The 21,024-nt window shown below is 45.1% G+C and overlaps 1 protein-coding gene across 1 annotated transcript in view; it reads right to left on the bottom strand.

Moving 5' to 3' along the window:
- MYO5B (myosin VB) overlaps positions 1-21,024 on the bottom strand; it is a 207,303-nt gene that overhangs the window by 181,254 nt on the left and 5,025 nt on the right. The gene's annotated exons all lie outside the window — the stretch shown is intronic.

Here is a 21,024-nt window from a genome sequence, read left to right as displayed (position 1 = left end):
GCCGTATCTCATCTTGTATCCAGGCTAGAGGTTGTATCTCATCTTGTATCCAGGCTAGAGGCCGTAGCTCATCTTGTATCCAGGCTAGAGGCCGTAGCTCATCTTGTATCCAGGCTAGAGGCCGTATCTCCTCTTCTATCCAGGCTAGAGGCCGTGTCTCATCTTGTATCCAGGCTAGAGGCCGTAGCTCATCTTGTATCCAGGCTAGAGGCCGTATCTCATCTTGTATCCAGGCTAGAGGCCGTAGCTCATCTTGTATCCAGGCTAGAGGCCGTATCTCATCTTGTATCCAGGCTAGAGGCCGTATCTCCTCTTCTATCCAGGCTAGAGGCCGTGTCTCATCTTGTATCCAGGCTAGAGGCCGTATCTCATCTTGTATCCAGGCTAGAGGTTGTATCTCATCTTGTATCCAGGATAGAGGCCGTATCTCATCTTGTATCCAGGTTAGAGGCCGTATCTCATCTCGTATCCAGGCTAGAGGCCGTATCTTATCTTGCATATAGGCTAAAGGCTGTATCTCATCTTGTATCCAGGCTAGAGGCCGTATCTCATCTTGTATCCAGGCTAGGAGGTGGAAAACAGGGTCCTAGAGCCTCATTCCTACTGAATTGGTTGCTATGACGCCATGCGCTTCATGCCGCCGCTGCACTACAGTAATACACTCATAGTGTATTACTGTAGTGCAGCGGCGATATGAAGCGCACGGCGTCATAGCAACCAATGACGCCGTGCGCTCCTGCTCTGAACAGGAATCCAGCCCGGCATACCACGGACCGCTCTCTGCCGCGGAACACGGCCGTGTGCATTCGGCCTTTTGGCAACAAAACAGTACGACAGTCCATTTGCAGTTTTGGTGTTCGTTCACACCTAGACAGTTCATACAGCAAAAGAGTCACCTGTTATCCAAGGTGTTAGTTCACACCCGATCGGCATTTCTCAGGACAGAGCAGATCTCCCAAACTCAGGCCTCCAGCTTAGCACACGGCTCAGATCCCAATCCAGTGATTGCCAGAGATCCTCTGTCAGAGAGAGAGGTAATTACCACCAGCTGACACTGCCGGCTGGGTTTTTTATAGGCCAGTCAAGACCCGACCTGGAACGTGGGGAGTAGTCACCCACCCAGCACTTTGACTACTCCCAGTAAGAGCCGTCCCGGATCAGCTATTACAGCTATACTAAATAGCAAGGTGTCAAACAGCAACTGCTGCTGACCCATGAAAAATGTCCTCTTACTCCACCGAGGCCAGGAACCTCGGTGACACATACCTTCAGTCAACGACAGTCCCTTGCGCCTTTCTACAATATATAAAATATATATATACAGCAAAAAAAAATCAGACTGCACTCCAAACGATTCTTCAGTAAGACAGTGTAAGTTTTATTCACCCATGCGGTGGCAAAAGCGACGTTTCGGCTCTTACATGAGCCTTTCTCAAGCCTCAGGCTCATGTAAGAGCCGAAACGCCGCTTTTGCCACCGCATGGGTGAATAAAACTTACACTGTTTTACTGAAGAATCGTTTGGAGTGCAGTCCGATTTTTTGCTGTCTATAAGTCGGTAAGCCCCAGTTACCATACTTGGAACTTATTCCGGTGGTGCTGCCGATAGTTTTTTACATTATATATATATTTCCTGGCCTGCAGTCATCATCTTATCAGAGATCAATAACGCCAATTGTAGGGTGGGTTCACACATAGGATTTTTAGTGGTACTTTTTTGCACTTTTGGGTTTTTATTGACTTTTTTTGTACCTGTGTTTTCGGTGCATTTATTTGCCGCAAAAACATCAGCTCAAAAAGTTAGCAGACAGTCCATGGAAAATATGAAATATAGGACACACAAGCATTTTTTGCTACTTTTTCTTATTTTTGTTGCTAAAACCCTTGAGAAATTAATACACAAAGGGTATCGGGAAAGTTGCATAACTTTTCATAAAACAAAGAATCACATTCATTTGCTGAAACCGGAATATCCCTTTAAACTGATCCCCGTTCGTGAGTTGGATGTATTAAAAGGATGATGTCACATTAATAGGACCTGCCTGTCATCGCCTACAAACAGCACCACGCCTCACAACTTTGTGACACAGGACCTTGTATCCCTGAACTGCAAGAGCAAGGAAACCCTGGTGACATTACTGTGAGCATGAATCAGCCTTATTTTCATATGCAAATCCCGCGATCCACTACATGGATGGATTTTATTTTTCTTTCAGCATTGAAGAGCAAGAACATTCCAGCTTTGCACAAAGCATGGTAGTGTCCAGGGTTAAAGAGAAATTCTCAGCAGAGTGGAATTTCTAAAGAAACCTTTAAATATGAAGTACAAGCCTCCGGCAACCTGACCCTGTTGAGAAGACTCTTGATTGTGCAGTGACATTTGATGCAGACGCTTGTGAATGTCCCAGCGTCCTGCAATGCATGAAGTGGCCGTCATACTGTACAGTCGTGGCCAAAAGTTTTGAGAATTACATAAATATTGGAAAAGTTGCTGCTTAAGTTTTTATAATAGCAATTTGCATATACTCCAGAATGTTATGAAGAGTGATCAGATGAATTGCATAGTCCTTCTTTGCCATGAAAATTAACTTAATCCCAAAAAAAACTTTCCACTGCATTTCATTGCTGTCATTAAAGGACCTGCTGAGATCATTTCAGTAATCGTCTTGTTAACTCAGGTGAGAATGTTGACGAGCACAAGGCTGGAGATCATTATGTCAGGCTGATTGGGTTAAAATGGCAGACTTGACATGTAAAAAGGAGGGTGATGCTTGAAATCATTGTTCTTCCATTGTTAACCATGGTGACCTGCAAAGAAAGGCATGCAGCCATCATTGCGTTGCATAAAAATGGCTTCACAGGCAAGGATATTGTGGCTACTAAGATTGCACCTCAATCAACAATTTATAGGATCATCAAGAACTTCAAGGAAAGAGGTTCAATTCTTGTTAAGAAGGCTTCAGGGCGTCCAAGAAAGTCCAGCAAGTGCCAGGATCGTCTCCTAAAGAGGATTCAGCTGCGGGATCGGAGTGCCACCAGTGCAGAGCTTGCTCAGGAATGGCAGCAGGCAGGTGTGAGCGCATCTGCACGCACAGTGAGGCGAAGACTTTTGGAAGATGGCCTGGTGTCAAGAAGTGCAGCAAAGAAGCCACTTCTCTCCAAAAAAAACATCAGGGACAGATTGATCTTCTGCAGAAAGTTTGGTGAATGGACTGCTGAGGACTGGGGCAAAGTCATATTCTCCGATGAAGCCTCTTTCCGATTGTTTGGGGCATCTGGAAAAAGGCTTGTCCGGAGAAGAAAAGGTGAGCGCTACCATCAGTCCTGTGTCATGCCAACAGTAAAGCATCCTGAGACCATTCATGTGTGGGGTTGCTTCTCATCCAAGGGAGTGGGCTCACTCACAATTTTGCCCAAAAACACAGCCATGAATAAAGAATGGCACCAAAACACCCTCCAACAGCAACTTCTTCCAACAATCCAACAACAGTTTGGTGAAGAACAATGCATTTTCCAGCACGATGGAGCACCGTGCCATAAGGCAAAAGTAATAGCTAAGGGCTCTTTCACACCTGCGTTATTGTCTTCCGGCATAGAGTTCCGTCGTCGGGGCTCTATGCCGGAAGAATCCTGATCAGGATTATCCTAATGCATTCTGAATGGAGAGTAATCCGTTCAGGATGCATCAGGATGTCTTCAGTTCCGGTACGGAACGTTTTTTGGCCGGAGAAAATACCGCAGCATGCTGCGCTTTTTGCTCCGGCCAAAAATCCGGAACACTTGCCGCAAGGCCGGATCCGGAATTAATGCCCATTGGAAGGCATTGATCCGGATCCGGCCTTAAGCTAAACGTCGTTTCGGCGCATTGCCGGAGCCGACATTTAGCTTTTTCAGAGTGGTTACCATGGCTGCCGGGACGCTAAAGTCCTGACAGCCATGGTAAGTGTAGCGGGGAGCGGGGAAGCAGTGTACTTACCGTCCGTGCGGCTCCCCGGGCGCTCCAGAGTGACGTCAGGGCGCCCCAAGCGCATGGATCACGTGATCGCATGGATCACGTCATCCATGCGCATGGGGCGCTCTGACGTCATTCTGGAGCGCCCCGGGAGCCGCACGGACTGTAAGTATACCGCTCCCCCGCTCCCCGCTCCTACTATGGCAACCAGGACTTTAATAGCGTCCTGGGTGCCATAGTAACACTGAAAGCATTTGGAAGACGGTTCCGTCTTCAAATGCTTTCAGTACACTTGCGTTTTTCCGGATCCGGAGTGTAATTCCGGCAAGTGGAGTACACGCCGGATCCGGACAACGCAAGTGTGAAAGAGGCCTAAGTGGCTTGGGGACCAAAACGTTGACATTTTGGGTTCATGGCCTGGAAACTCCCCAGATCTTAATCCCATTGAGAACTTGTGGTCAATCCTCAAGAGGCGGGTGGACAAACAAAAACCCACTAATTCTGACAAACTCCAAAAGTGATTATGAAAGAATGGGTTGCTATCAGTCAGGAATTGGCCCAGAAGTTGATTGAGAACATGCCCAGTCGAATTGCAGAGGTCCTGAAAAAGAAGGGCCAACACTGCAAATACTGACTCTTTGCATAAATGTCATGTAATTGTCGATAAAAGCCTTTGAAACGTATGAAGTGCGTGTAATTATATTTCACTACATCACAGAAACAACTGAAACAAAGATCTAAAAGCAGTTTAGCAGCAAACTTTGTGAAAACTAATATTTGTGTCATTCTCAAAACTTTTGGCCATGACTGTACTTTATACCAACATACAATCACAAGAAAAACTAAGTACACCCTCTTTGAATTCTATGATTTACGTATCAGAACATAATTAAAAAAAAATCCGGTTCTTAGAAGGTGTTAAAATTAGGTATATGCAACCTCAGATGAACAACACATGACAGATTACACCGTCGTGTCATTATTTAACAAAAGCTAGGCCAAAATGCAGAAGCTGAATGTGAAAAATTGAGTACACCCTTACTCCAGAGGAATCAGCCAGGAGCTGCTTATCAAATGTCCTTGAATAATTGATCATCAGTAAAGGTGGACTTATACTTCCACACTTTCGGGCAGACTATCGGGAACGACGGTTCCTGCAAACGCTCCTTCCAGACAATCTCCTCATCTAAATGTGGTGCCGATCACCCGATGAAGGAGTGAAAAGCTCGTTCATCGGGTGATCCTGTCGTTCGTGCAGGCACATCAATCATTGATTCTGGGCAGCAGATCGTTCGGTCTAAACAGCGATCTGCCCAGAAACAATGATCTTGTACTGTATGGGGACGAAGGATCGTAATAGCGACCCCTCGACCTCATACTGTGGAGGAGATCGCTATATGTAAATGCAGCGGTATCCTTCACTGAACGAGCAGTCGCTTCCTTACCAACAATCGGCTGTAACATCGTGAAGTGCAAACCTGCCTTTAGTGTGACTGCAGTACCCCAGACCTGGGGGGTATCTGCAGTAGTTATGTATTGCATTATTATGTATTTTTCATGTTATTTGGTCGTAACTACCAGTAAGGATATGGTTGGCAGGAAAAGGACTAACCACCCTGTTCCTCCCCTCCTGGTAGGAGTGGGTTGGTCCGGGGAGTTGCTGCTCTGATACAGAAGGGAGAGGAAGCACACGGCAGAGCTCCTGCTCCTGTAAAGGATTCTCCAGAGAGAACAACTAAAGTCATCCTTAGGGCTCATGCACATGACCGTATGACCTCCGAGACATACAGTCCGTGAGCGGGCCATATGTCCCGGAGCGGCATACATCGTGCGCACGGGAGCGCACAGCATCATAGGTTACAATGATACTGTGCGCATCGGTCCGCCCGCGGGGCTATTGTCCCACACTCATATGATCATATGAGCATCCAATAGCATCCAACCTATGATGCTGTGTACTCCCGTCCGCACAATGTATGCCGCTCCGGGACATATGGCCCGCTCACGGACTGTATGTCTCGGAGGGCATGCGGTCGTGTGCATGAGCCCTTAAGCAAATACTTGAGAGAAATCAGGGTACTTTCACACTAGCGTTTTTGTTTTCTGGTATTGAGTTCCGACACAGGAGCTCAATACCGGAAAAATACTGATCAGTTTTATCCTAATGCATTCTGAATGGAGAGCAATCCGTTCAGGATGCATCAGTTCAGTCCCTCTTACGTTTTTTGGATGGCGAAAATACCGCAGCATGCTGCAGTTTTCTCTCCGGCCAAAAATACTGATCACTTGCCGGAATGCCGGATCCGGCATTGATTTACATTGAAGTGTATTAGTGCCGGATCCGGCATTGAGTGTTCCGGCAAAACAGATCCGGCTTTCCGGTCTGCGCAGACCTTTAAAAATGCAAAAAAAAATTAATACTGGATCCGTTTGTCCGGATGACACCGGAGAGACGGATCCGGTATTTCAATGCATTTGTCAGACGGATCCCCATCCGTCTGACAAATGCCATCAGTTTGTGTCCGGTTTGCGACGGAACTGCCTGCTGGAATCCTCTGCCGCGAGTGTGAAAGTACCCTCAGACAGAAGAGCGAACAGCTGAACGCCTGCATTAAAGACACTGCTGTAAGGGACTACAGCTCAGACACCCATCAACAAGACTACTACTAGGCCAGTCTAGATCCGATAGTAGACATCTTCACCCAAAGTGCCAAGTTGCAGCCAACCTGCCTCCATACTTTTTTACTGGTCCCAGAAATTGCGCTTGGAATCCATTGCTACTGAATGTACCAGACGTTATATGCTGCACTTAGTAAAAAGAGACTGTTGTACATTCACTTCTGGCCTCATTCTCCAAACTACATTTCCACCGGGAGAAACGGCCTGAGGGAGTACACTGTGACACAACATTTCATCAGGGCCACTACCACACCCATCCTCCACATCGCCTCCTCAGGGGCTCACTACATGACCAACTCTATAAAAGCAGAAGTTTGGCAATTTGCTAGTCTAGACTGAGCATTCAGACGTGTGTTAACACAAGGCTAAGGAGGAAAGACATCAGCAATCATCTTAGAGAAGCAATTGTTGGTGCCCATCAATCTGGAAAGGGTTATAAGGTCATTTCCAAACAATTTGAAGACCATCATTCTACACCGAGAAAGATTATTCAAAGTGTAAACCATTCAGACAGCTGACAATCTTCTCAGAGGTGGACGTCCCCGGCATATTCACCCCAAGGTCAAACTGTGCAATCTTCAGAGAAACTACAGAAAACCAAGAGCTACATCTAAGACTCTACAGACCTCAGTTGAGCATGTGAAATGATAAAGTTCCTGACAGAACAATTAGAAAATGGCTGAACGAGTATGGCTTGTTTGGAAGGGTTGCAGGAGAAAGCCTCTTCTTTCCAAAAAGAAACATGGCAGGACGGCTTAAGTTTGCAAAGTTACATTTATTTTTATTTTATGCATCATCATTTTAGCATCTCGCTGTCCCCAATGGGGCTCACAATCTAAGTTCACCTATCAGTATGTCTTTGAGGTGTGGGAGGAAACTGGAGAACCCGAAGGAAACCCACGCAAACACGGGGAGAACATACAAACTCCATGCAGATGTTGTCCTTGGTGGGATTCAAACCCAGGACCCCAGCTTGGAAGGCACCAGTGCTAACCACTGAGCCACCATATTGCCATTTGAACAAACCAAGATTTCTGAAACAATGTTCTTTGGACAGACAAAAACTAAGTGGAGATGTCTTGCGTAACGCACAAAGCCACATTTGGTGAAAACTAAACATTCTCAAAAAGAAGCCACTAACCCTCATACATAGAAGGCAACAGCTGCACAGGGGGCTTATACATTTTTATACTTTTTTATTTTCACACTTTGCTTTGACATATTTTACTTTCATGTCTGTGGTGGCTTCTCACCCAAGGCTGTGGTCTCACACACAATTCTCCCTAAGAACACTGCCATGAATAGGGATCAAAACCTCCTCCAATAGCAACTTCTCCCAACCATCCAGGAGCAATCTGGGGATGGACAATGCTTTTTCCAGCAAGATGGAGAACACATCACAGGCAGAAGTGAGAACTTAGGCTACTTTCACACTAGCGCTTTTGCTGGATCCGGTTTGCAGGATTCAGCAAAAACGCTTCCGTTACTGATAATACAACCGTCTGCATCCGGATCCGGTTGTATTATCTATAACATAGCCAAGACGGATCCGTTTTCTATTGTGTCAGAGAAAACGGATCTGTCCCCATTGGCTTGCATTGTGGGTCATGGCGGATCCGTTTTGCTCCGCATCCCAGGACGGAAAGCAAACAGCAGCACGCTGCGGTTTTCTCTCAGGTATCAGAACGGAACGGAATGCATTTTAGAGCATTCCGTTGTGATCAGTTACGTTTTGTCCCCATTGACAATGAATAGGGACAAAACAGAAGCAGTTTTTTTTCCGGTATTGAGACCCTATGACGGATCTCAATACCGGAAAATATTAACGCTAGTGTGAAAGTAGCCTAAGTGGCTCAGGAGACTTCCCAGATCTCAAGTCCATAGAGAACTTATGGTCAATCCTCAAACAGTAGGTGGACAAACAAAAAACATAGAAATTGATTTGGAAAAATAGTTTGTCATCACTCTGGATTTGGTCCAGAAGCTGACATCCAGCATGCCGGGGCGAACTGTAGAAGTCTTTAAAAAGAAGGGTCAACACTGGAAATATTGAGTCTTTGCATAAACTTGATGGATTTGTCAATAAAAGTAAAAAAAAATTATAAAATTCTTATATTTGTACTCCAGTTACCATAGAAACATCTGACAAAAAGATCCAAAAACACTAAAGCAGCAAACTTTGTTAAAACCAAAATTTGCGTCAGTCTCAAAACCCCTTACTGTACTTCTTTTGTTACTGGCCTCACTGCATAGAAGCCTACCGCTCCGGTAAGGAACTGAAAAGCCCTAATTTACATAATCTTTGAAACACTGATGTCTTCATAAACAGACCCATTCAGAAAAATGGAACTGATTTTCGGATGAAAAAATGTCTGCAACAAAATCTGCTATGTATGAAGACGTCCTAAACAGTGTAGCAGATCATGTAAGAAATGTATCATCTCAACCAGCAGGATCAGCCCTACTAGGCATTATGCCTGGTTTAAAGAGGACCTTTCATGGGTCCAGGATACGTAGGGCATACAGCGGGGCTCTAACTGCACTTACTATTTTTTCTGGGCGCCGCTCGGTTCGCCCACTTTGGCCCCCCGTTAAATTCTCCCGCCCTGTATGCTAATTTTCGCATCGGAGCAATGAGGAGGAGACTGTCTTTCTCTGTGGGCGTCTCAAAGACTCAGTCTCCTGCTCATTGCTCCGATGCGAAAATTAGCATACAGGGCGGGAGAATTTAACGGGGGCCAAAGCGGGCGAACGGAGCGGTGTCCAGAAAAAATAGTAAGTGCAGTTAGGTCCCCGTGGTATGCCCTACGTATCCTGATACTTAGTTTATAAAGTCTGGACCCATGAAAGGTCCTCTTTAATAGGGTTGATCCTGCAGACAGATGGTCTAAAACTATAAGAGATTAGTGCAGCTAGAAAGGATTGTAAGGACTGGATACAAATGTAGTAACTTCTAAGTAATAGGTGTGTACAGTTTACAACAATAGTTTCATTCTGACAACAGCACTTAAAGTCAAAAGTTCTGGCGAAAATAGGGACTTGCACGAAAATGTGCACCATTTGTATGCCAGGTTTATTATATTCCAGCCTTTATCTGTAATCCTCAAATGCAACCATTTATCCATGTACATTATAGTAGCTCAGCTTAGCTAACAATGTGGCAAGTGCAGAATAGTGAGTGCAGCTCTGGAGTATAATACAGGATGTAACTCAGGATCAGTACAGGATAAGTAATGTAATGTATGTACGCAGTGACTGCACCAGCAGAATAGTGAGTGCAGCTCTGGAGTATAATACAGGAGGTAATTTAGGATCAGTACAGTATAAGCAATGTATGTAAACAGTGACTCCAGCAGCAGAATAAGGAGTGCAGCTCTGGAGTATAATACAGGATGTAACTCAGGATCTGTATAGGATAAGTAATGTAATGTATGTACACAGTGACTCCACCAGCAGAATAGTGAGTGCAGCTCTGGAGTATAATACAGGATGTAACTCAGGATCAGTATAGGATAATATATTTACAGAGTTACTCAACCTATTACATACTGTAGGTGACTGGTATATGTAGTACACTTTTTTTAATCCCCAATATGTCTGCAGAATGGTCTTTGGAGTGACGCCTGGGGGAACATCATCTTAATCAGTTTTCTATTTAGGAATGCCAGCTGCACACAAGTGAGTAGATGGGAATAATGGCTTATGTCATTGTCGGGGACCAGTCTGGCTCGGGGCCCTAAGAGGCAGAACAGAGAGCCACCATACTACCACACAATCTGCTCAGTGAATCATGCTGAAGGCTGACCCACTTACAGTTACCATGCAAGAAATTCCAGTGCACACTGAAAATTACCAAACATTACATTCTTATCTGAGAAAAATACTGAAGCCACGTGGCACGTCGACGGGAAGAACTCCCCATCTGCATAATTGACAGAGTGATGCCGAACCAGAAAACCAGTCTGCAATAACTGATATTAATGCCACATGGGAGGGACACATGGGTTGCCTGATGAAGACCACCTGAATCAGGGCGTATGGATGTCAGAGAGAGGTGCCCCACTCAGAACTTCATTAGCCTAAGGCCTCTTTCACACGACAGTTTTTTTTTTTCCGTTTTGCGGGCAGTTTTTTGCGTTCCGTATACGGCACCATTCATTTCAATGGTTCCGCAAAAAAACGGAATGTACTCCGTATGCATTCCGTTTCCGTATTTCCGTTCCGTTGAAAGATAGAACATGTCCTATATTTGGCCGCAAATCACGTTCCGTGGCTCCATTAAAGTCTATGGGTCCGCAAAAAAACGGAATGCGTACGGAAATGCATCCGTATGTCTTCCGTATCCGTTCTGTTTTTTGCGGATCCATCTATTGAAAATGTTATGCCCAGCCCAATTTTTTCTATGAAATTACTGTATACTGTATTTGCCATATGGAAAAACGGAACGGAAAAACGGAACGGAAACACAACGGAAACAAAAAACGGAACAACGGATCAGTTTAAAACGGACCGCAAAACACTGAAAAAGCCATACTGTCGTGTGAAAGAGGCCTAAGGCTTATTGCACACGAACGTGTGCGCCCCGTGGCCATATTGCGAACCACATTTGCGGACCCGCAATACACGGGCACCATTCCGTGCGCATTCCGCATCACGGATGCGGACCCATTCACTTCAATGGGTCTGCAAATCCGGAGATGCGGAATGGTGCAGAACGGAAGCACGGTAGGGAACCCTACGGAAGCACTACGGAGTGCTTCCGTGGGGTTTCGCCCCGTACTTCAGTTCCGCAAAAAGATAGAACATGTCCTATCTTTTTGCAGAACGGCCGGATCCGCTGCGGCTGACCCACGGTGGGTGTACGTGCATTGCGGCCTAAATGAAGAACCCCTCCCGCTCAGGTGGATTTTACATGTCCATGCATTTGAATGGTAAGAATGTAATGCTACACTGCTATACTACACTGCCAGATACCGCTTGCCCCGACGAAATCACTTCAAAATATACTTGTTTGAGGCAACTACAATTTGTGTTAGGCAACTTTCACACTGGCGTTTTGGCTTTCTGTTTGTGAGATCCGTTCAGGGCTCTCACAGGCGGTCCAAAACTGATCAGTTTTGCCCTAATGCATTCTGAGTGGAAAAGGATCCGCTCAGAATACATCCGTTCAGTCTTCATTCCGCTTTGGAGACGGACACCAAAATGATGCTTGCAGCGTCTTGGTGTCCGTCTGACGAAACTGAGCCAAACGGATCGGTTCTGACACACAATGTAAGTCAATGGGGACGGATCCGTTTTCTCTGACATAATCTGGCACAATAGAAAACTGATCCGTCCTCTATTGACTTTCAATGGTGTTCAAGACAGATCCGTCATGGCTATAGAAGACATAATACAACCGGATCCGTTCATGACGGATCCGCAAAAAATGCTAGTGTGAAAGTAGCCTAACTACTCATCGACATTTTCAAGATCACTGCTTGCTGTCAATGAAAGGCAACACCTTTTACATACAGAGACCAAAATTCTGTAGAGAAATAAGGCTACTTTCACATTTGCGGCAGCTATTTCCAGAAAGCTGTTTCGGCAGAGAACAGCCTGCCAGAATTCTCCGGATCTGGCGCTGCCGGATGAAACCAGAATGCCCGCCGAACCCATTCCCGGCATTCTCTGACGAAACTGGTGGCCGGATCGTAATGCTGCAGATGTAAAGGTAGACTAAGGGCTCGTGCATACGGCCGTTGATCGGCCGTTCCGTGCATTGGGGACCGCAATTTGCCGCGCGGCTGCCGCAGATGGATCCCGACCCATTCAACTCAAATGGGTCCGTTATCCGTCCGCACCGCAAAAAATAGAACATGTCAAGTAACTGGGTCCGCATCCATGATGTGGTGCAAAAACGTCCAGGGCCTGTATATTGCGGACCTGCTGTTTGCGCGCCGCAATACGAGCACTAAGGCCTCATGCACATGGCTGTATCCGTTTTTTGCTGTCCACAAATTGTGGATCGGTATGTCCTGGCCTCTGTTAGAAATGCTGCAAAATGGACAAGAATAGGACGTGTTAAATTTATTTTTGCGTGGCCATGGAATAGACATATGGATGCATCTTTTGCAGCCCCATTGAAATGTATGGGTCTGCATCTGATCCGCAAAAAATGAGTATCAGATGCGGACCGAAACTATGGTTGTGTGCATGAGGCCTGCGTTCGCACAACAGCACCTCAGAGTGAAAACAAAATAGTTACATACTTTATTGAAGAAACAGGAAATGTCGCTACAACTGCTACTGTGGAGAACTAGACACTGAGATTTTGGCAATTTTTCCATCACATTATACACTGCTTGTATCCAGGGGTTCCTGACTAGGGATGAGCGAATCGACCTCAGATGAAACATCCAAAGTCGATTCGAAGAAAACTTTGTTTCAATACTGCAGCTACTGAAAAACATGTTTTTACGATTAGAGGGTACATCACGTTGGCCAATAGCAAACGAAAAGGAACAGAAGAGATAAGCGGCACCTTGTAGAGCCGCTCATCTCTACTATAAATACTGTTCACATGAGTTTATTATAAAACTATGGGTGATTCAGTCAGCACAACCCTGTATGCAGGTGCACATCGCTATGGCGAAATACATATACAAAGAAAAAGACACAAATGCAATAGCACTCTGCAACCAGCATTCTGCCCTGCCTCTATGCTGGATGAGGCATTGGTGTACATTTTGGCCAAAGCGTAATAAGCCACTCACCACGTCAAGGTCGCCTCTATGGAGTGGTCCCTAACACTAGTTCCTACCTGTTTATGGGCCATGACAGCCACACAAAGTCCAGGGAATGCAGGTGCAGCATGCACGCTAGGCACACTCTGCTTTTAACCCCGTCCGGTGCCATTACAGCTTTCATCGGATCCAGGGATGCAAGTACCAACATGCACGCTGAGCCCACCATATACTTCTCCTGGAGCCAAATGGCTACTGGTAGGTTCTATATAAGCAGACTCAGTTTTATACTGACTTTAAAACCAGCCTCCAGGACAGATTGACTGGTCAGGTGTGCATGACTGCATGGAGATCGCCACGCCTCCAATACATACTACAAAGAAAAAATGTGGGTGATTCAGTCAGCACAACCCTGTATGCAGCTTTCATCCCTGGATCCGATGAAAGCTGTAATGGCACCGGACGGGGTTATAAGCAGAGTGTGCTTGGCGTGCATGCTGACCTGCATTCCCTGGACTTTGTGTGGCTGTCATGGCCCATGAACAGGTAGGAACTAGTGATAGGGACCACTCCATAGAGGCGACCTTGACGTGGTGAGTGGCTTATTACGCTTTGGCCAAAATGTACACCAATGCCTCATCCAGCATAGAGGCAGGGCAGAATGCTGGTTGCAGAGTGCTATTGCATTTGTATTATAAAACTATACCCCCTATAAAACTGCTGCACTCAGCTGACGCTGTCTTGGAGGGATTTGAACTGTAGGAACACTGCCAGTGAGCCTCTGACAGCGCAGCCGCCTCTGTAATAGTAATCAGTTAATGATAATGCTATTTTACTGCTTATATACACCGCTCCTCGTACAATGGAGGGGCCAAGACGTCAATCTACCTCTGCCCTAGAGGGGGCCCCTCATCGACAATGGTATCAGGAAGCATTCAGCGGGTATATGGGATTATATAACCCTCCTGTACATTATAAGAGTAGTAGAAGTCATTGAGGACTGTATAAGACGTAGGCACAGAACCTTGGCCGTGCCAAGTCATCAATATCTGATTGGTGGGGGTCCCTGCCGATAAGCGTTGCGGCCTCTCCCTAGGCCAGTGACGTCATGTTCATCAGTCACGTGGCCTATGAGCAGCTCGGTCCCATTCAAGTGAATGGCCCTGGGCTGTAATACCAAGTATAGCCACTATACAATGTACAGCGCTGTGCTTGGTAAGCTGTGAGGAGGCCGCAGCATGGCTACGCATTTCTCTTCTTCATTCACGCGCTGAGACTCGTTTCCCTCACGGCGTGACTCTGCAGTCTTACTCATGTCTCTTAACCACACAGATAATGATAGCTTTGGGTCTATATGACCCAGATCCAACCAGCTCTGGATACACATTGATGTCATGATCCTGGGAGCTGCAACCACGGACACGGCTACGTAAACACACACTGCCATGTCCTTAGCCGCTGTCTCAGAGGAACACAGTCTAATGGAACTTCCCCTTTAATTAAAGGAAAACACAGGGGGTCTCATTTATCAAAACTGTCTTAGGGACATTTATAAATCTGTCTGATGGGGAAAAAAAAGCTGTCTTGTTACCCATAGCAACCATTCACAGCGCAGCTTTCATTTCACATCCTGCTCTGTGATTGGTCACCATAATCCCACTAGTCACCTGACATTCAGAGCTCTGATGGCTTTCCAGTTACCAGAGAGCAGTGCATGATGGGAAGTTGACAAACACATAGAGGGAGAGTTATTAAAACTGGTGTAAAGGAAAACTGGCTTAGCAACCAATCAGATTCCACCTTTCATTTACCAAAGGAGCTCTGAAAAATGAAAGGTGGAATCTGATTGGCTGCTATGAGCAACCAAGGCAATTTTTCTTTACACCAATTTTGTAAAGCGAAGATGTTAGGTCGCAGGTCTGACAGCAGGGCGGAGCTAAACCGCTGTCTGTTTCCAGGGGCAATAAGCAAAATTTGGTCAGCATCTGTGTACATGAAATTAATGAAAATGTAAGGATATATTCACATGCTGCAGTCAAATCTCAGATTTGTGGCCAAGTGCTGTGGTATTTGCCACAATTTTGCTGAAAAAAGGGCTGCTGCAATTTGCAGTACTCCGGCTTTAAAATAATATTTGACCACACACACATATTTACCAATGTTTGAATTGGTAAAATCAGGGCATCTAAGCTCCGCCCCTGAGGAACCTGCAGAACTGCCTGGGAACACCCACTTATCGGTTAGGTTTGCATTACCACCTCTCATTTCTGGCACGGGCTGGCCCGAATTTGCAGGGACTGTCTCTAAAAATCAGGGACAGTCCTGGAGACATTTGTCATCTGCTGATTCCTGTCATGGAGCCACAGGACCATACACAACAATGTCCGCACACAGAACTGACACTGTTGACGCCTGGTAGGACGTAGATATTGTTGAATATGCGGATTTATATTTGCACACGGCCTCCATAACAACATCCTGCCCGACAAGAATCATGAGGGGACATGCTATCATCAGCATGTCTCAGTGGTGCAGCCTCAGGGCTTTGGGCCTGTAACTTCAAGTGTTCACATCTCAATTTAGGAAGAAGATATCCTAGAACAGTTGTCACATTTTTAATGCACACTAAATGGTTTTTAATCCTTTGCTTCCTATAGGTCTCCTTTACATTGAAAAGGGCCTTGAAACGCGTGAAGTGATTTTTCATTTATACCCTGTATAATACCTTTCTCATGATTTTTTTTTAATTTTATTTAATATATCGAGTATCTTCCTCCACGACCCCGTCACTATACCACAGTGCACCTTGAGGTAAATGGTGACACGTTATTACAGGGGGAATGTCCAGACCACTAAAGAAGTCAATTGGACAATAATGAATGATGACAGCTCCACCGTAATTAACCTTAGTGTCTGAGACTTCTTAAAAACTAATGAGATACTAGACAGTAACAGATGTCACAGCAGTGGGCATCCCTGTGCGGGGGCGTGCACCCTGCTGGATCGGCAGTGAGTTAATGTCACATAAGTGACCGTGATAATGAGGAAGATCGTTCTACTGGCAAAAAGAGGCCGAGAAGGTAACTGCAGGGGCACAGCTAGACAACTTCTGCACACCAAATCATAAGAAAAAAATGTCGCAAGTCGCTAGCTCCATTTTTAAAGGGCGGCTGTCAGCAGATTTGTACCTATGACACTGACTGACCTGTTACATGTGCGCATGGCAGCTGACATATGTGTCCTCATTGCTGAGAAAACTGATGTTTTATTATATGTAAATGAGCCTCTAGGAGCAATGGGGGCGTTGCCATTACACCTAGAGGCTCTGCTCTCTCTGCAATTGCCACGCCCTCTGCACTTTGATTGACAGGCCCAGGCAGTGTAAACGTGATCACGCCTGGATACAGGACGAGACAGCAGCCGGAGCCTCTGACTAGGCTGGATATCAGACTACGACTACTGGCACACAATGCTCTCAATGATACACTGCATGATTAAAAAAAAAAAAAAAAAGAACCGTCACGCACACGACCATATATTTCTTCGCACCCGATCCGCATTTTTTGCAGGTCGGATGTGGACCTATTCACTCGAATGGGGTTGCAAAAGATGCGAACAGCACACCGTACGTCCGTTCCGTGGCACCTGCAAAAATATAGAACATGTCTTATCCTTGTCCGTATGAGGACAAGGACAGGACTGTACTATAGAGGGCAGGAATGCACACGGCCGGAATCCGTGTTTTGCAGATCCGCAATTTGCGGAACGCAAAAATGGCTACGGCCATGTGCATGAGCCCTAAGGATGACAAGTCGACTTTAATGGGCCCCTAACACTGAAGTCAGCTGCTTATAAGAGAGTTCAGTCCAATGCAGATATTAGTTTTTTGAACTATCCAGGGGTCGGATTGGCCATAAACCTTACAGGGAACTTTCCCGGTGGGTCGATGCCCAGGGGGGCCGCCTGAGCCCTCCTCATGGCCGGCCAGTGGAAGTTTTTGGGGATGTCTTTTGTGATAGACTGTGGTATTTGGCTCTGTTGGATGGTATAATGTGCCGCAATATGGTATTGCTGGTCCGGCCTTCCACCAATTTTGACCCAGCTACAAAACAGGCCCACTTTTAGTATTTTTTCCATGGCCGCTTTAAGTTCCCAGTCATCAAGGTGAAAAATGCCTTCCTATAATGAGGCTCATGGCTGATAACAGGGAACAATAAAGTGCATTCAGCAAAATAAGGATCTGCCAGATTTCAGATGCACTGTCTCTTTAAGATCAGTGGCGGACAGCAAGTGTCTGGTCAGAGTCCCAGCCTCCAGGTAATAAATTACCCCAGCATCTTAGCAACCCCAGCCCCTCGGGCAAATCCTCTAGTATTAAGGGACAGTCAGACAAGCTGCACTGCTTTGTGTAAACGTCTAATCAATTACTGTCCGTCAACAAGACGCAACACGGCGATAAAACCTGTTCTGTCGCAAAACCAACTTCCCCAGTGTGAGCACCTCCTCTCCCCGTCCATAACCAGCAGGGTACAGGCACAATGCTTCATGGGTCACAGAGTATATTATCTATGAGCCCTGGCACTTTAATCGAAACCACTTCACTATTTCCGCTTTCACTGCACACACCTGCCGAGCAGCAGCCGCCTCCCACCTCATCCCCGCAGCCTGTGCCGTCACAGGTATCACAACCCAAGCACATTCTCCACTGATTCCTAGAGGATTCACTGCAGGAGCCAACATGCTTATAATGTACCGTAGTTTACACAGCGGGCAGTATTATAGTAGTTATATTCTTGTACATAGGAGCAGTATTATAGTAGTTATATTTTTGTACATAGAAGGCAGTATTATAGTAGTTATATTCTTGTACATAGGAGTCAGTATTATAGTAGTTATATTCTTGTACATAGGAGTCAGTATTATAGTAGTTATATTCTTGTACATAGGAGGCAGTATTATAGTAGTTATATTCTTGTAGATAGACGCAGTATTATAGTAGTTATATTCTTGTACATAGGAGCAGTATTATAGTAGTTATATTCTTGGACATAGGGGGCAGTATTATAGTAGTTATATTCTTGTACATAGGAGCAGTATTATAGTAGTTATATTCTTGTACATAGGAGCAGTATTATAGTAGTTATATTCTTGTGCATAGGAGGCAGTATTATAGTAGTTATATTCTTGTACATAGGAGCAGTATTATAGTAGTTATATTCTTGTACATAGGAGGCAGTATTATAGTAGTTATATTCTTGTACATAGGAGGCAGTATTATAGTAGTTATATTCTTGTACATAGGAGGCAGTATTATAGTGGTTATATTCTTGTGCATAAGAGCAGTATTATAGTAGTTATATTCTTGTACATAGGGGGCAGTATTATAGTAGTTATATTCTTGTACATAGGGGGCAGTATTATAGTGGTTATATTCTTGTGCATAAGAGCAGTATTATAGTAGTTATATTCTTGTACATAGGGGGCAGTAATATAGTAGTTATATTCTTGTACATAGGGGGCAGTATTATAGTAGTTATATTCTTGTGCATAGGGGGCAGTATTATAGTAGTTATATTCTTGTGCATAGGAGGCAGTATTATAGTAGTTATATTCTAGTTCTAGTACATAGGAGGCAATATTATAGTAGTTATATTCTTGTACATAGGAGGCAGTATTATAGTAGTTATATTCTTGTACATAGGGGGCAGTATTATAGCAGTTATACTTTTGTACATGGGGACAGTATTCTAGAAAGCGTATAGAATAGCGTATAGTAGGTATAGAATGGAAAACACCATTTTTTTTCAGAAAAGTTTACTACAAATCCGCGACATGTGACCATACCATAAAAGCCACGTTCATTAATCCACAATGCTTTCTATCGGTTAATATAACAACATATTATTAGTGAGGAGATTTACAAGTCGACTATGCTTTAATCCCCAGACCGCCCCCCGAATATTTGCTGCTAGCTGCTGAGGCCGATGCTCTAACAGAACCTGAGTCAGCAGCATATCGGAAAATGCAGAAACTGAGCTCATTACACTGAATTTAAATTGAAGCTCCTGGGAAAATAACTTAAGCAGCAATTCCCTAATGCAACGATATTCTTGGAATAGCTCCTGTAAACTACAAGGCTGCTGGGATAGGGGGAATAAAATCCCCAAAAATCCATCACTGAATTATTTCAAGCTGCACCGTCAACTCTTAGGCCTAGTTCACGCGAACGTATGGCTTTTTCAGTGTTTTGCAGTCCGTTTTTCACGGATCCGTTGTTCCGTTTTTTGTTTCCGTTTCTATTCCGTTTTTCCGTATAGCATAATACAGTAATTACATAGAAAAAATTGGGCTAGGCATAAAATTTTCAATAGATGGTTCAGCAAAAACGGAACGGATACGGAAAACATACGGATGCATTTCCGTATGTGTTCCGTTTCTTTTGCGGACCCATTGACTTGAATAGAGCCACGGAACGTGATTTGCGGGCAATAATAGGACATGTTCTATCTTTCAACGGAACGGAAAAACGGAAATACGGAAACGGAATGCATACCGAGTACATTCCGTTTTTTTTGCGGAACCATTGAAATGAATGGTTCCATATAAGGAACACAAAAAAAGGCCCGTACACTCGCAAAAAAAACTTTCGTGTGAACTAGGCCTTAGGCTGGGTTCACACGGGCGTTGCGGGAAAACGTGCGGGTGCGTTACAGGAACCCCCGCGATTTTTCCGCGCGAGTGCAAAACATTGTAATGCGTTTTGCACTCGCTTGAGAAAAATCGTGCATGTTTGGTACCCAAATCCGAACTTCTTCACAGAAGTTCGGGCTTGGGATCAGTGTTCTGTAGATTGTATTATTTTCCCTTATAACCATGTTATAAGGGAAAATAATAATGATCGGGTCTCCATCCCGATCGTCACCTAGCAACCGTGCGTGAAAATCGCACCGCATCCGCACTTGCTTGCGGATGCTTGCGATTTTCACGCAATCCCATTAACTTCTATGGGGCCTGCGTTGCGTGAAAAACGCAGAATATAGAGCATGCTGCCATTTTCACGCAACGCACAAGTGATGCGTGAAAATCACCGCTCATCTGAGCAGCCCCATTGAAATGAATGGGTCGGGATTCAGTGCGGGTGCAATACGTTCACCTACCGCATTGCACCCGCGCGGAAATCTCGCCCGTGTGAACGCAGCCTTAGGCGCTAGTTAGAACACATTACTGCGCCTGTGTACATCGATGAGACAGGCAGTCGAGCGATTGCACCAACGTTCATCTAGAATATCTCAATGCTCCAATCCAGTTGCTCGCCATTCCGTACATGTTCGATAAAATTAGGAACAAATGTAATATTAGTTTTGCTGTAGAACTAGGTTTTATGCAGATAATATACTTTACATTTCCATTCCTCACCATTTTCAATATCTCTGTTTTCTGTCAGTGAATGAAGACTTCTGACCTAGTGAAGCAAACCGTCAGCGTAATAGGTTTTAGGCCTGGTTCACACATGGCATAAAAAAAAAAGACTGAAGCAGCAAAAAATCTGCACTGAAATCTGTATGTGGAGGCCCCATTCACACAACTGTATTTTTGCTCTTCATTTTTGGCAGGTTGGGTGCGGACCCATTCATTTCAACGTGGCTGCAAAAAATGCGTAACGCACACC

This window comes from Bufo bufo, chromosome 2, assembly GCF_905171765.1.
Source record: "Bufo bufo chromosome 2, aBufBuf1.1, whole genome shotgun sequence".
In the NCBI taxonomy this organism is placed as follows: Eukaryota; Metazoa; Chordata; class Amphibia; order Anura; family Bufonidae; genus Bufo; species Bufo bufo.
The sequence above is the reverse complement of the archived record's forward strand: the minus strand, read 5'-3'. Positions and strand labels throughout refer to the sequence as shown.